We start from the raw sequence: 17,236 nt of genomic DNA on the forward strand, positions 1-17,236 counted from the left end.
TGAAAAGGGACAACAGAGGGGATGTAAAGCCAGCATGCTGCCAGTGCTAAGAAAAGCTAAGTAACCTCAAATAAAACAATTACTTAAAAAAATTACTTGTTTTTAACAGCTTTATTGATGTATAATTGACATACAACAAACTGAAAATATTTAAAGAATGCTATTTATAATTTTTGACATATGTAGATAGGCATGAGAGCATAATCACAATCAAAATAATAAACATCTCCATCACTCTCAAAAGGTCTCTTGTGTCACTTTAGAATAGCTCCCCCATTGCCCTCTGAGCTCTAGCCTCCCTTACCTGGGAAACTTAGGATCTATTTTCTGTCATTATAGATTAAATTGCATTTTCTAGAATTTTATATAAATGAATCATACAATATATATACTCTTTTTTGGTCCAACTTCTTTACTCAGCATAATTACTTTGAGAGTCATTTATGTTGCAGTGTGTATCAATAGTTCATTTCATTTTATTGCTGAGTAGTATCCCATTGAATAACTACATCATGATTTGTTTATTCCCTCACCAGCTGATGGATATTTGGGTTATTTACAGTTGAGGCTATGTTTTAAAAAGTCGTTGTGGACTACCTGTACAAGTATTTGTATGGATGTATACTTCTTTTTTCTCTTGGGTGATTGCTTAGGGTGGAATGGCTGGATCATATGCAATAGATGGATATTTCGCATTTTAAGAAACTGCCAAAATGTTTTCCAGTGTGGTTATACCATTTTACATTCCCACCAGAAGCATATGAGTATTCCAGTTCCTCCAAATCCTTACCAACATTTGGTATGGTTTATCTTTTCAATTTGAGTCATTCAAATAAGTGTGTAGTAGTATCTCATTGCTGTTTTAATTTGCCCTTCCCTAATGACGGATGAAGTTGAGCATCTTCTCATGTGCTTGTTTATTGTCACCTATTTTATTTTATTTATTTATTTTTCATTTATTTTTCATTTTTTTATTATGTTATGTTAATCACCATACATTACATCATTAGTTTTTTATTATTGTCACCTATTTTACAGAAGAGTTTGTGAAGAATTGGTATTATTTCTTCATAACATGTTAGAATTCTCCAGTGAAGCCATCTAGGCACGAGGATTTCTTTTGAGAAGGTTTTTAACTATTTATTTATTTATTTATTTAGAGAGCTTGAGAACGGGAAAGGGGCAGAGGCTGAGGGAGAGAGAATCTCAAGCAGACTCCACACTGAGCATGGAGCCCAACGCAGGGTTCAATCTCATGACCCTGAGATCATGACCAGAGCCGAAATCAAGAGTCAGTTGCTCAACTGACTGAACCACACTCCACTACATATTTAATATTTATTTATTTATTTTTAAGATTTTATTTGTTTGAGAGAGAGAGAGAGTGAGTAAGAGAGAGAACACAAGTTGGGGGGGGGTTGGGGAGAGGCAGAGATAGAAGGAGAAGCAGGCTCTCTGCTGAGCAGGGAGCCCAAGGTGGGTCTCCATCCCAGGACCCCAGGATCATGACCTGATGCTTAATCAACTGAACCACCCAGGTGCCCCTACATATTTAATTTTTAAAATAGATCTATAACTATTCAGATTATCTATTTCTTCTTGAGAGAGTTTGGTAGTTCATGTCTTTCAAAGAATTTGTCCATTTTATCTGTTATCAAATTGATTGGCATAAAGTCATTTGTAGTACACCATTTTTAACCTTTTTATATCCATAGAATCTGTAGTGATGATGTCTCTCATTCCTAATGTTGGTAATTTGTGTTCTTTCTCTCTCTCTCTCTCTCTCTCTCTCTCTCTCTGCTGATTAGTCTGGCAAGAGTTCTATCAATGTTATTGATTTTCTCCAAGAACCAATTTATGGTTTTATAATTTTTTCTATTGTTTTTATCCTGTCTAGTCCATTGATTTCTGCTCTAAACTTTCTTCTTTATTTTTACTTTTCACAATTATTTTTTTAGTTTCTTTTTTACCCAAGTTTTTAATTTAAATTCCGGTTAGTTAAAATACAGTTTAATATTAGTTTCAGGTGCACAATTTAGTGATTCAACACTTCCATACAACACGCAGTGCTCATCATGACAAATGCTCTCCTTAATCCCCATCACTATTTCATCCATCTCCCCCCACCCACCTCCCCTCTGGTAACCATCAGTTTGTTCTCTATAGTTAAAAGTCTGTTTCTTCATTTGTCTCTTTTTTCCCTTGTTCATTTACTTCTTAAATTCCACAGGTGAGTGAAATCACATGGTATTTGTCTTTCTCTGACTGACTGATTTCGCTTAACATCATACTCTAAAACTATGGAACACTTCATGAATTTGTGTGCCATCCCTGTGCAGGGGCCATGCTAAACTTCTCTGTATCATTCCAATTATAGTATATGTGCTGCCAAAGCAGGCACTCTTTTTCCAGTTTCTTAAGGTTGACACTGCGGTCATTGATTCGAGACCTTTCTCCTTTTTCTAATATAGGTGTTTAGTGTTACAATTTTTCTTTAAATATTGTGTAGTGACATCCCACAAAAAGCTGCATTTTATTTTTATTTGGTTCAAAATACTTTTTAATTTCTCTTTATTTCTTTTTTGACCCATGAGTTTTTTAGAAGAGGACTATTTAATTTCCAAATATTTGGGGATTTTCTGGAGATTTTCCTATTATTAATTTCTAATTTAATTCCATTGTTGTCAGACAAGATGCTTTGTAGGTCTGAACACTTTAAAGTTATTGAGAGAACTGTTCTAGGGCTCAGCATATGCTCACCTTAGTAAACGTTCCATGTGCCCTTGACAAAAAATTACTGTCTTTGGGTGGCATGTTCTATCTAAACATCAATTTGGTCACTTTGGTTAGCATTGTTGTTAGGCTTTTTTCCATCCTTAGTGATTTTCTATCTACTTGTTCATCAATTATTGAGAAGGATATATTGAAGTCTTTTACTGTATTGGTGGATTTATCTAGCTCTTCTTGACATTCTATCAGTTTTGTTTCATGTATTTTGAAACTCCGTTACTAGGTGCATAAATATTTTAGATTTTTATGTACTCTTGATAAAGTGATCCTTTATCATTGTGAAATGGTGTTCTTTATCCATGGCAATATTCTTTGTTCTGAAATCTACTTTGTCTGATATTAATATTGCCACTAAAGCTTTCTTCATTTTTTAAGATTTATTTATTTATTTGACAGAGAGAGAGAGCGTGCGCACAAGCAGGGGGAGCAGGAGAGGGAAAAGAAGGCTCCCCGCTGAGCAGGGAGCCTGACACAGGGCTGGATCCCATGATGCTGGGATCATGACCTGAGCCAAAGGCAGACACTTAACCAGCTAAGCCACCCAGGTGCCCCTAAAGCTTTCTTCTTATTAGTGTTAAGATGATATATATTTTTCTATCCTTCAAAGCTGTTTGTGTATTTATAGTTGAAGTGTTTACTTGTAGGCAGCATATAATCAAATCATACTTTTTATTTTTTTAAATTTGTATTTATTTATTCATTTTTTATTTAAATTCATATAATTAACATATAATGTATTATTGGTTTCAGAGGTAGAGGTCTGTGATTTGTCAGTCTTATATAATACCCAGTGCCCATTACATGAAAATATGGAACACTTCACAAATTTGCATGTCATCCTTGCACAGGGGCATGCTAATCTTCTCTGTATCATTCCAATTTTAGTATATATGCTGCCAAAGCGAGCACCAAATCTTACTTTTTAAATCAAATCTGATATCTCTGCCTTTTAATTGGGACATTGAGACTATTTACACTTAATATGATTATTGGTGCAGTTAGGTTTAAATTTATCTTCCTGCTATTTTATTTCTATTTGTTCTGTTTGGTCTGTGTTCTCCTGTTCCCCATTTTCTGCCTTCTTTTGGATTAATTGGATATTTTCATGATTCCGTTTTCTTTCCTGAGTTGACTTAACTCTTTGTTTTCTTATTTTAGTGGTTGCTTTAGAGTTTATAGTATACAACTTTAACTTATCACAGTTTACCTTAAAATGATATACCACTTCACATATAGTATAAAAACTTAATAATAGTATATTTCTTGCCTCCCGACTTCTGTATCGTTGTCATACAAGTTACTTTCATAGAAGTTATAAACACCAAACTACATTGTTATTATTGTAAACAGCCCATTGTGACTTAAAAATCATTAAATGACAAGATAAATATAAATTTACCCGTGTAGTTACAATTTCCAAGTCTCTTTATTTCTTTATATAGATTTATTTTTTTTGAGAGAGCGTTTTCTCCTCCCAGTTTTTTTTAAAGTTTTATTTATCTAAGTAATCTCTACACCCAATGTAGGGCTTGAACGCACAACCCCAAGATCAAGAGTCACATGCTCTACTGACTGAGCCAACCAGGAACCCCTCTTTATATAGATTTCTATTGCCATCTGGTATGATTTACCTTCTGCCAGAATTACTTCCTTTAACATTTCTTATAGTGCATGTGTACTGATGATAAATTCTCGCAGCCTTTGCATCTGAAAGACTTTTATTTTGCCTTCATTTTTGAAAGATACTTTCACTGGATATAGAATCCTAAATTGAACTTTTTTTACTTCTAGTAAAATGTCCCTTCATTGTCTTCTCACTTGATTGTTTCCCCCCCCAAAAATTTGCTGTCATCTTTATTTTTGCCTCTCTGTAGGTAACCAATTTTTTCTCACTGTTTTTAAGATTTGCTCATTATCATTGTTTTTGCAAGTTTATTGTCATGTGCTTTGCAGTAGTTGCTTTCATCTTTCTTGTATTTGGGGTATGCTAAGTTTCTTGAATCTCTGGGTCTATATTTTTCATAAAATTTGGATTTGGAGGCCATTATTTTTTCAAATTTTCTTTACTTCCCCACTTCCCTTTCATGAACTTCAATTACATGTAGATTAGTACACTTGCTGTTGCTCACAACTCATGGGTGCTCTTTTTACTTTTTAAAACTTTTTCTCTGTGTGTTTTATTTTGTATAGTTCCTTTTGCTATGTCTTTGAGTTTGTGGATAGTTTCTTCTACAATGACTAATCTGCCATTAATCTTATCCAGTGTATTTTGTATCTCTGACATTGCAGTTTTTATTTCTAGAATTTTGATTTGGTCTTCTGTCATATATTCCATATCTCTACTTAACTTTTTGAACATATAAAAGATAGTTGTCTTTTAAATTTTTTAAGATTTTATTTATTTATTTGTCAGAGAGAGAGAGAGAGCACAAGCAGGGGGGAGCAGCAGACAGAGGGAGAAGCAGACTCCCTGCTGAGCAAGGAGCCCAATCTGGGACTCAGTCCCAGGACACTGGGATCATGACCTGAGCCGAAGGCAGAAGGTTAACCGACTGAGCTACCCAGGCATCCCTGAAAGACAGTTATAAAAACAGTTTTAATGTCATTGTTTACTTATTCTAATCTGTTTCCCTGTTCTGGGTCAGTTTTGATTGTGTGATTATTTTTTGTCATTATAGGTCATGTTTTCCTGCTTTTTTGCAAGCCTCGTAATTTTTGATTAAATGTCAGATATTCTGAGTTTTGCTTTTAAAATGTATTAGGTGGGACTGGAATAGTGTTGTATAGTACTGATTATCCCTTACTTCTGAGGTAAAACCCTTCTGTGTGCTCTGACTGATGCTTCATGAATCATGAGGTTTTCCAGTCTAGCTACTGGGATTACTCCCAACTCACTGTGAGCACCAGGCACTATTACTTATAATCCTTTTGGGTGGTTCTTTCCCCAGCCTTAGGATTTTTCATACTTGCAGGCACTGATCAATACTCTGCTAAATATTCAAGAGTGATCCCCCTGCAAATCACCAGTTTTCTCTGTGTGAACCTATCTCTTCTCTGATACTCTGTCTTGCAAACTCTAGCCATATTCTTCTTTCCAGACTCTCATGCACATCTCCTTAGCTCAGGGAGTACTTCTGGCTCTGCCTCTGTTCCCCTTATCTGCACTTCACCTTTGAGTTCTTCCAAATCAATAAACTAGGCTAATCACTGGACTTATGTCATTTGTTTTTCATTTCTCAGAAATCACCATCTTTTGCCACATGATATGCAGTGTCTTAAAAATCATTGTTTCTTAGGTTTTGTCCAATTTGGGGTTGTTTTTGTTGGGTGGGTGATCTGGTGCCTATTACTCCATTTTAGCTGGAAGTGGAATTCCAACTATTTGTTGCTAACCACATTGATTGTTTGCCTGTCAGAAAGTGATAGTTTGAGCATTTTACATCTCAAAACAATTTATTGTACCTTACATGTTGGTATTTAACTGTGTTTTAGTTATGTTTTAAGAAATCGGGGGCGCCTGGGTGGCTCAGTTGGTTAAGCGACTGCCTTCGGCTCAGGTCATGATCCTGGAGTCCCGGGATCGAGTCCCGCATCGGGCTCCCTGCTCAGCAGAGAGTCTGCTTCTCCCTCTGACCCTCTCCCCTCTCGTGCTCTCTATCTCTCATTCTCTCTCTCTCAAATAAATAAATAAAATCTTTAAAAAAAAAAAAAAAAGAAATCGGTGAGCTGCTTTTGGTTGACATTTGACCCATTTTTTTCTCATTTAAAGTAATGGAAACTAAGGGGTGCCTTGGTGGCTTGGTCAGTTAAGCATCTGCCTTCATCTCAGGCCATGATCTCAGGGTCCTGGGATGGAGCCTCATGTTGGGCTCCTTGCTTGGCAGGGAGTCTGCTTCTCCATCTGCCCCTCTCCCCTGCTCATGCTCTCTCTCTCAAATAAATAGATAAAAATCTTTAAGAAAAATAACGGGAACTAGGTTTCCAGTTAGCATTTTTATGTAGTATGTCTTATTTTCTGTAGTGGATTATTGAGGTTAATTGGGAAATGCCTATAAATATTAGACTTTTAGGCTTGGGCTTTTTTCCCTCACATGAAAATTCTCCCGGAAATGGCCTGTCTAGAGCTGTCATGGCAGTTCCATGAAGTTTTCAGAGACAAGTGCCTTCTGTCTTTCTGCTCCTTGATGCATGAATTTCATCTCCCTCAGAATTACCAGATGGAGCATTAGTCATCAAGTGCACATTCTAACTCCTCCTAGCTAAGTCAGCCCTCTTTTAATAGATTTTTCTAAGGGCCTATCCCTTGCTTTTCTCTCACTGTGATGGGTAAGCCAACTATATCTTCAAGAAACTGCTTACAAATGTAGTCTTTTAAGGGGTGTCTGGCTGGCTCAGTTGGTAGAGCATGTGACTCTTGATCTCAGGGCTGTGAGTTTGAGCCCCATGTTTGGTATAGAGATTACTTAAAAATAAATAAATAAATAAATAAATAAATAAATAAATAAATAAATAAAACAAATACAGTCTTTTCATTAGGCATCTTGTTGCCCTGAATAGAACTAGAGTTCTGTTGTTAAGCCATAAAGAGAAAAGGGACATGGAGAAGCTATTAGGAGTGTCTACACATTTGACTATGGACATTAATGACAGGCTAGGTATTGTGAAAGCATTTTGGACATGGACATAACATAAGGTTTTTATTTTATTTTTTTATTTTATTTTTAAAGATTTTATTTATTTATTCGACAGAGAGATAGAGAGCACAAGTAGGCAGAGCGGCAGGCAGAGGGAGAGGGAGAAGCAGACTCCCCGCTGAGCAGGGAGCCCGATGCGGGGCTCGATCTCAGGACTCTGGGATCATGACCTGAGCTGAAGGCAGATGCTTAACCAACTGAGCCACCCAGGCGCCCCATGACATAAGGTTTAAAGAAGATCTTTCTGGAAGTGTAAGGCAATAGATTGTAGAATGGGAGAGGCTGGTGACCGTCTCCTATTTGGTATCTCCATGACAATAATCCAGGAAGGCAACACTGAAGGTCAGCAATGGAAAAGATAAAGGAAACACTCCAAAATACTTATATAAGGAAGAAACCTTAGGAAGCACTTGGTGGTAGATGGGTTGTAAATGGAATGTACAGAAAAGGGAGTGTGTAGCAAAGAATGACAAAATTATGAAAGGAGTGTTGGAAAACTCATGAAAGCCACTAATCTGTACATCTGGCAAGTTCAGTCCGGCCCAGGACTTAAGACAATGATGTATGCATAATGCATTAAAGACTCTCTTTTGGCAACAGGGGTGTTGAAATAGTTTGGCACTAACGCATTTGGTCTCTGCAGTGATCTCACATGGGCAGAGTACAGCTCATTATATAGAGTAACCCCCATCAAAGATGGCCAGCTCGCTGATCTCATGAATGTCCAAGCCTTTGTTTCCATGTCCCTGCAGGAGTTCCCTCTAGGACAAAGAGCTAACCCTAAACCCCAGTCCTAAAGTCCATAGAGCCTGCCAGCTTCTGTACCCAAAGCCAGTGCTACCTTTTGTCATATCAAAGATAGAATAAGAAAATAATAAACATATGGTAGTAAAAGAGTAAATTCTCTGGCATCAGACAGGTCAGGACAGAATTATTGTTCAATATTTTGTTAGTTGGGTGACCTTAGACAGGTTACTCTTTGTCTCTGAGCCATATTTACTGATCTGAAAAAGGAGAATTATTATAATACCTGCCCTATATAATGTTTTGTGAGACTTAGTTGTTTGTCAAAGAACATGGCAGTTGGAGAGCTCAGGTTCTGGCCTTGGCTCAGTCCATTTACTTCATGTGTCAATTTTGAAGTCACCCCTTTGGGTCTTGATTTCCTTATCTGTCCTTTTACAGAGCTTCAAAACCAGTTTTTGGCAGACAGTGTTTGCTCAATAAATATTTGTTAAAAAAAATTCTGTTGTCTATAAAAAGGTTTCATTTAGATTAACATTTTCCAAAGTATGTGTCATGAGATGCTGATAAATTGATAATGTGTATTTTAAATGCTTGTGCTTGAGATGATGCAGCAGGAAAACCCAAGAAGACAGTGTAATTGATGACATTCACAAAGCCACCATATCTATTTTTTTTCTAGCTCTAAATTTAATGTTATCTGAAATTAAAACAAACCCATGTTTGATAAACTATTCTTATTTGGGTGTCTATTATTGCAGCCAAACTGAATTCTTGACTGATCCAAACTATTAATATTTACCCAATAGTATTTTATAGAAAAAGCCACTATTCCCCCTCAACCCCCATTCATTCACTTCTTTCAATTTTCAATCAATTCATCAGTGAAAACATCCCCAGACACTTATTATGTGTGTTGTGTGCTAAGGGCCACACAAAAGAAGTACAAATCCCAGTTCTTGCCACTGCAGTCTATTTGAATATCGGTGGACATTGACTTAGCTAAATCATAATTAGATATTAGTTGATGGCCCTAAATTGGGCAGCAATTTTTCTGAAGGCAGGGACTCATCAAACCTGTGGGCTTGTCCTTGTCCCTGATGTGGAGTATAATGGGAGTATGAGACATGCTTTCTCCACAAATGGTTTAATTTGTACACCTTGTAGCCCAGTTGCTCAACCAATTGGCTTCCTTATTGAAATGACAGCTAATTTAAAAGAATAAATAGCTATTTAATAGAATGGAAAACCATTAAACTCAGAGCCTTCTAATAAAGACTGATTCTTATGAAAGTCTTATGAAGTGTTAATTGCTGGCTCCTGAGGAAAGGGAAGAATGAAAAATTGCTTGTTACCTCACTGCGAACTTGGACTCTACTCTGAATAATACTGACAGTTCTAATAATAATAAAAATGATGCTGTTGCTCCTTTATCTTTCATCAGTACTTTGTGGCTTAGAAACCATGTAAATTTGGAGAAGTAATTGAGTATAAAGGAAAGATTTTGTTAGATCTGGATTCAAATCCAACCTCTACTGTCTATGTTCTCAATTCTATCATCTGAAAAATGGGAATAATAATACATATTATAAATGTTAGGGACTAAATTTAAGAGCCCCCTAAAAAATTGAAAGCAAGGAAAATAAAATCATGTCTGAGAACTAACCTTAAACATCAACACCATGACTCATTGCCCACTACCCCTAAAAATACAAAATGGCTGTAAGACCAGGTAACAAACGCAATCAAAATAGGAGCTGCAGTTAGCCATAGAAACGTATCAGAACATGACAAACACAATTGTCCAGATACTGGGAAAGGGAGACAGAGTGTAAGCCAACAAATTTTGGGTGTTTCGTGTCCAACAGGATAGACTGCTCCTAACATAGAAATGAAGGTGAAATAGATTGAAAGCTCCTCCCATCAAGAGGTAGAATTCCTCCCCCTTGAATCTGGGTTTATCTACCTGACTTGCTTTGTCCAATGGGTCGTTGGCAAATATGGCACAAGCAGAGGTTTGAATAGTGCTTACATAGTGAGGCTTGCCTTCTCTTGCTGTTGCTAACTCTTTTCCCATCATGTAAACAAGCCTGGGCTAACCTCCTGGAGGATGAGAACATACCTGTAGAGAGGCCTCTGCTGTTCAGCCAACTCAACCGTCACAATTGAGGCCCTATACATACGAGTGAGATCATCCTAGACCATCTAGCTCCAAACAAGTTGCCAGCTCAGGAGAACCACAAAACCACAGCTAACCCACAGAATTATGAAAAATAATCATTTATTGTTTTAAGTCACTGAGTTTTGGGGTAGTTTGTTATGCAGCATTAGACACCAGAGACTTTTTACCTTTCAGTATTCCAGTCCCAGGGGAGAGGTCATTCCTTCCATATGTATGTATATGGATGTATCAGACAATTTTACACCGACATCATCAATGACTCCATCCTCCTGACTTCCCTTACTCTGAGACCATGCTCACCAACAAATGTCTACTCATGACCTGGCCTGCCACATAGTTTGCCTGCAGTGGGCAATGGACCGACCACATGAACCCCCAAGGATTCCTAGCCCCTGGCAAGGTAATTATTTATGATAAATTAATGAAGTGGCTTCTGACCAAGGTTTGGCTTAAGGAGCAGATATTCTGTATCTCTAAACATTCACTCCCCATTCTTCTCTACCCTGCTCTTTACTCCAGAAATTTGATCTGTATAGATTGCCTCAAGGAACAACCTTGCCTTGTGGCTTCTTATTGGGCTTCACCAATGGGAAACTCTACCTGGAGGCTGGAGAGAAGAAGAGCAATTTCAGAGGATGGATCTTACAGTCCCACCCTATAAGGTTGGTTTGGCTGAGCTAAGTCCCTGGACTGAAGATTGCAGCTCCTGTGAAGATGACCCCTTCTCTGCAACTCTCTCTTTGAAACCAACCCTTCCTCTCATCTTTTCAGGCCTGGAGGTAAAAACTGAGCAATTTTTACTAGGCTCCAGTTCTGCATTGTCCTCTGGTTTCCTTACTCCTGCCCACACTTTTGTAAATAACTCTTTTATTAAACCCTTTCCCCATTATCCTGATTTCAGCATGCCATCTGTCTCCTGTTGAGCCCCCGACTGATACATATGCTAAGCATGTGGGTTTGAGTATCTGGTTTGTCTGATGGTGATTTCTCCTTGGCTTATGATTTACCTCTGAGAGATGGCTCCACATTCACTGAGCCAATATAGTCAAGTTTTTAGGCCCGTGGGTCTGAGGGTCAGGCTGAAATTCACAAAGGTAACAAATCCCTCTAGGAGCCAGCCAGTCCCTTCTGGAGTCGAGAACAAGAACTGTACTTTTCTATATTTCCACAATACCCACTTTTCAGAGTTGCTATTAGGATTAGATAAACTACATGCAAATTGCTTTGTACTTTTGTACCTGTCATTTTTTAAATTCTCAACGTGTTAAGAATTGCTGTTGTTTTGTTTAATGTGCTTTTACTGTATAATATGGTCTTTACCAATTAAATGATGTGTAATATTTTTCTTGGACTCCTTTTTTGGATGCTTTTATTAATGTGGCACATTGAGATTATGGGGGCTGCGATAAAAAAAAGAGAGAGAACGTAGGTGAAGCATGATTTACACATGGTGCACAAAGCTTCTAAAGCCTTGTGATATGCCACCAAGTGGAAATTATTTTGATTTAGCAATTGTCACGTGAACACGTTCAATGAGTCAATCGTGGAGCCAAAATGGCACTCTAAGTAAAACAAATAGTTTTGCCAGTTCATTGTAAGTACGCATTCATGCAGCACTTGATTCACTTGTATTGGGAAAGTTGATATAAGACAGTCGGGGGGATGGCAGGTGGATCCGCTCTGGGACATGGCATGGTGGCAAGATGTGTTGGTTCCCTTGTTACTTACTAAGAAGTAAGGAAATTCAAGTAAAAAGACTCTCCAGCATTGCCTCATTTTCAGAAAAAGCCAGCATCCCAGGTGCTGAGTAGGGAGGCCAAGTCAAGAGGGCCCTGGTAATGTCACTCACATCTCTTTCTGTTATGGGTTCAGGCTAGCCTCTACATTGTCGGGTCCTGTCTCTCTTTCTCTCCAGACAGCAAATATTGTCTTACTCACCTACACACAATGCAGACACCCCCCACCAGGTGTAGAGAGCCATTCAAAATCAATCTTATCATTTTTATTCTCTACAAATGTCATTCTTCTCTGATGGATGTTTTTGCTGAGAATTGCTTGTTTATTTTAGATGATTTGTTTGGGGGGCCTCAACTTCATGTCCTTATGATTCAAAATAGGAGGTGACCCCGGAGGAGCTCCAAGGCAGCTCAGGAAAAGGCAGCCAAGGAGGCATCACGCGTGGGCACAGAGTGAGCAGAAATTGTCATGAAAATGGGAGTATGATTTGCATAGGGCCACAAGGTGAACATTGATCAGAAGTGTTCCTGTGGAATGGCCAATGGACAGGACATAGGAACAGACAGTAAATCATAAGGTGGAGGGTGACAGGTAAGATGGAGTGTGAGCCTGAGGGAAGTAAATAAAGGAATAGCATCTCAAGGTCATAAGAACCTTAACAGTCAGGGAGATGTAGAATAGAAACTTGATTCGTAAATTCTGAGACAAGACATAACTACCTGAAATTGAAATCAGGTGGGCACCGGTCAAAAATAAATTAAGAGGAAGCTAATTCAGATGTGCAGTTAAAAATTGCCCATATTGAGGGGGCAAGAGATTTTAGCAATAATGGTAATTAAAAGAAAATCACCATATTACATCCTAGTTGGAAATGTCTAAAAGACATTTGACTGGAGGCTGTGTTAATCGGGGCTGGAGAAAATATGAAAAAAAGACTATCGGAATTCATATAGACTTATCCAGCTTATATCACTTAATTGGCAACCTACTGGGAGGATCTTTGGGGAATAAGACAAGGGGATTCAGCCCCATGTAGGTAAAATAACTTTAACTAGCTCTCTTGGGTGTCTCTTGAGCCTGAAAAGTACGAGCTCACTCCAGAGTTCAGTGTCACAGTTAAGAAGTGAATCCCCCCCATGACTTTTCTGGACGGTATTAACAACAGGATGGTTCAGCCATTTAAAGAGCAGGGCTCCTTTCCTTTTCTTTTCTTTTTTTAAATTTTATTATGTTATGTTAGTCACCATACAGTACATCATTAGTTTTTGATGTGGTGATCCACGATCCATTGTTTTCATATAACACCCGGTGCTCCGTGCAGTACGTGCCCTCCTTAATACCCATCACCGGGCTAACCAATCCCCCCTCCCCCCTCCCCTCTAAAACCCTGTTTGTCTCTCAGAGTCCATATTCTCTCATGGTTCATCTCTCCCTCCAATTCCCCCCCGGCCATTTTCCCCTTCCTTCTCCTAATGTCCTCTGTGCTGTTCCTTATGTTCCACAAATAAGTGAAACCATATGATAATTGACTTTCTCTGCCTGACTTATTTCACTTAGCATAAGCTCCTCCAGTCCCATCCATGTTGATGCAAAAGTTGGGTAGTCATCCTTTCTGATGGCTGAGTCATATTCCATTGTATATATGGACCACATCTTCTTGATCCATTCATCTGTTGAAGGGCATCTCGGCTCTTTCCACAGTTTGGCTATTGCAGACATTGCTGCTATGAACATTGGGGTGCATATGGCCCTTCTTTTCAGTACATCTGTGTCTTTGGGGTAAATACCCAGTAGTGAATTGCTGGGTCATAGGGTAGCTCTATTTTTAAATTTTTGAGGCACCTCCACACTGTTTTCCAAAGTGGCTGTACCAACTGGCATTCCCACCGACAGTGTAAGAGGGTTCCCCTTTCTCCACAACCTCTCCAACATTTGTTGTTTCTTGCCCTGTCCATTTTTGCCATTCTAACTGGTGTAAGGTGGTATCTCAGTGTGGTTTTATTTTGAATTTCCCTGATGGCTAACGATGATGAACATTTTTTCATGTGTCTGTTAGCCATTTGTATGTCTTCTTCAGAGAAGTGTCTTTTCATATCTTCTGCCCACTTTTTGACTTGATTATTTGTTTTTTGGGTGTTGAGTTTGAGAAGTTCTTTATAGATCTTGGATACCAGCCCTTTATCTGTAGTGTCATTTGCAAATATCTTCTCCCCTTCTGTGGGCTGCCTCTTTGTTTTGTTGACTGTTTCTTTTGCTGTGCAGAAGCTTTTTATCTTGATGAAATCCCAAAAGTTCATTTTTGCTCCTTTTCAAATTTAAAATATGGGCTGTTGTTCTCTCTCTGTGCTTACTCTTACTTTTGACATTCGGAGCAGCAGTCCCAAAGCTTTGGGTGGGCCAAATGCTGACTCGGGGAAAGGAAAGGAGCGCACAGGGCCACTTGTCCCAGCAGCAGAAAGCCCTGCAGAGTAGGAAGGCCTTTGGCATCCTTGTCCTGTGTAATTTGACGAAACCTACTTGAATAAGAAAGAACTGGAGGCGTCTGAGAAACTCTGTACTCTTAAGCGAACAATAATCATAGCTCAAAAAAAGAAAAAAAGGAAAAAGGGAAAAAAGTAAGAGGGAAGAAAATGAGGCTGCTTTTTTTTCCCCTCTGCTGAGAATGTCTAAGGTTTCAGTAATGAAACTTGGATCCCTTCTCACTAGATGAGGTTCTGACTTGCTGGCAAAAGGCCTATGCAGAAATATCATATCATTAATAATGCCTTGAAGGGAAATGTGCTTTGAGGTGTTTTATATTTTTAATCACTTAATGTGACTTTTAAATTATTATTTATTTATGCTCGCATCGTTGCAGACTGATTTTAGGGGGACTGCTGTAGACACACAATGAATAAGAGGCAACTAGGAAAATCAGGGTAAAGGAAAAATTCAAGTAGTTAATATAAGACAGAGCCAAGGGTAATATTGATACCCGAAATGTGTGTTCTAAATCCTCATCGCTCCACTAAGAACCTGAGATGTGAGGGACAAAACCAGATACATGATCTACAACGTCCGTAAGATAAAAATCAACCCTGATGCCCAGGAGAGCCAGAGCGCAATGTCTCCCTTGGGTCCTCATATATAGGAACATAATAGACAACTTCCTCAACAGCATCCCTAAAGTCAATACAAAAACCAGCTTTGTAGGGCAGTTTCTTATACTTCCCTTGGTGCTACCATATAAACCTTATCCTGGAAGAGCAATCCAGTGTGGGAATCTACACACCTCTCTGATGGTCTGGCTTGCACCCGGCGAGTCTACTAGCACATGCAAAAAATAGGTGGATGCACTGCCCATCACTTATTCAATCAATCACCCACAAGTATTTGATTTTTTGCCTGAGCTTGAGAGAAGCACTGAGTTCAAGCCGATGCCCCAGACAAAAAGTTGGAGAGGAACTGCTCTGTATTGCCAGCTTTGCCAATCTAGGAAAATAAGGATGATTTCTTTTTTTTTAAGATTTTATTTATTGATTTGAGAGAGACAGAGAGAGCAGGAGCCAGGGAGAGAGGCAGAGGGAGAGGGAGAAGCAGACTCCTTGCTGAGCAGGGAGCCCGACGTGGGGCTCGGTCCCAGGACCCCAAGATCATGACCTGAGCCAAAGGCAGACGCTTAACCAACTGAACCATCCAGGTGCCCTGAAAATAAGAATGATTTCTTCTGAATGTTGAGGAGATCCAACTCCTGGGGCAGTTTCCCTTTATGTGTGTAAGAAGCTGCCCTCTTCACTCACTCCAGAAGAGGCCTGAACTCTAGAGCAGTCTGTGGAGGGGCTCCCAGTTTGAGGATCTTCTAGGTTCTACTGCACCTACAGCTTATACAATTCTGAGAGTCATTTTAGGAGATGAATACAAACATCAACTACAAAAGTTGATTTTTACTTAGAATAAGAAAACACACAAAAAAGGCAACTTTTAGAAAAATTTATCAGGTATTACAAGAATCTCTAAAAATTAGTATTGTTTGTGAATTAACTGCCTGACCTACCTCAATAACAGAGCTTTCCTAATTTGGGACCACGAATTGCTATCATTCAGTCTTCCTTCTAGGATGGATGATGGACATTTGTTTCTTCTTATTGACAGTTTAGGAAAAAAAACCTGTTATGGATAGCGGCATGCACATTTTTAGAATTGTTTTTAATTTTAGGGAAACTTCTGTCAAATTTCTGTGACAGATATGTGGTGATATTGAGAATAATTTTTCACAGATCAGTTTCAGGCTCCTTACATTTGTCTTTCCTCCACTGCCTATCTACATACTTCTTTTTTTTTTAAGTTTTTATTTAAACTCCAGTTAGTTAACTCTATATACTTCTGGTTCCAGGCCCCACGGGGCGGGTTCATATCACAATAGGGCCCTGTACCTTCATGTTACAGTATGAGATGAGTCAGCACCTTGGGAAGTAAAGTAATTCTATCAGGATGGCTGGCCCTTGCTTAACTGTGCAAGGAAAACTGCAAAGATATATCCCACTACACGCAACTAAAATGATTCTAGTAGGTCGAATGATGGCAACCCAAAGATATCAGATCTGAATCTCTAGAACATGCAGCTATGACCTTATAAACAAAAAGAGTGTTGGGGATATAATTAAGAATCCTGAAGCTCTTAAGGACAAAGAGATTATTCTGGGATATACAAGTAGAACCTAAATACTGTCACAGGCATCCTTATAAGAGACAGGCAAAGCGAGATTACACACACAGAGGAGAAGGTGATGTGAAGGCAAAGGAATGAGGTGGCCACAAGAGCCAAAGAACACCAAGCAATGTTAGCAGCCACCAGAAGCTAGAAGAGGCCAAAAATTGGATTGTCTTCCAGAGCCTCCCAAGGGAGCCCTGCTGACACCTGAATTTTGGACATCTCCAGATGTCTTCCAGACCTAGGAGAGAAGGCATTCCTGTTGTTTTAAGCCACCAAGTTTATGATACTTCGTTACCCTAGCCCTAAGGAACTAATAGAGATTCCTCACTCCACTTCCTCGTAGTTAGATCCCACAGAGGGCCACAGCTTTTCCACGGCCACTTTATATTAGGGGAA

At 38.8% G+C, this 17,236-nt stretch overlaps 2 non-coding genes across 2 annotated transcripts; both read right to left on the reverse strand.

Annotated features, from left to right (window-relative positions):
- Positions 1-2,294: 2,294 nt before the first annotated feature.
- LOC112813040 (U6 spliceosomal RNA) lies at positions 2,295-2,401 on the reverse strand. Its single transcript, XR_003205426.1, has one exon. It is a non-coding gene; the product is annotated as a U6 spliceosomal RNA (small nuclear RNA).
- Positions 2,402-3,593: 1,192 nt separating this feature from the next.
- LOC112813038 (U6 spliceosomal RNA) lies at positions 3,594-3,699 on the reverse strand. Its single transcript, XR_003205424.1, has one exon. It is a non-coding gene; the product is annotated as a U6 spliceosomal RNA (small nuclear RNA).
- Between the last annotated feature and the right edge of the window lie 13,537 nt (positions 3,700-17,236).

Source organism: Callorhinus ursinus, unplaced genomic scaffold (genome assembly GCF_003265705.2).
Source record: "Callorhinus ursinus isolate GAN/ISIS: 27379988/994484 unplaced genomic scaffold, GSC_fseal_2.0 scaffold16, whole genome shotgun sequence".
NCBI lineage: Eukaryota > Metazoa > Chordata > Mammalia > Carnivora > Otariidae > Callorhinus > Callorhinus ursinus.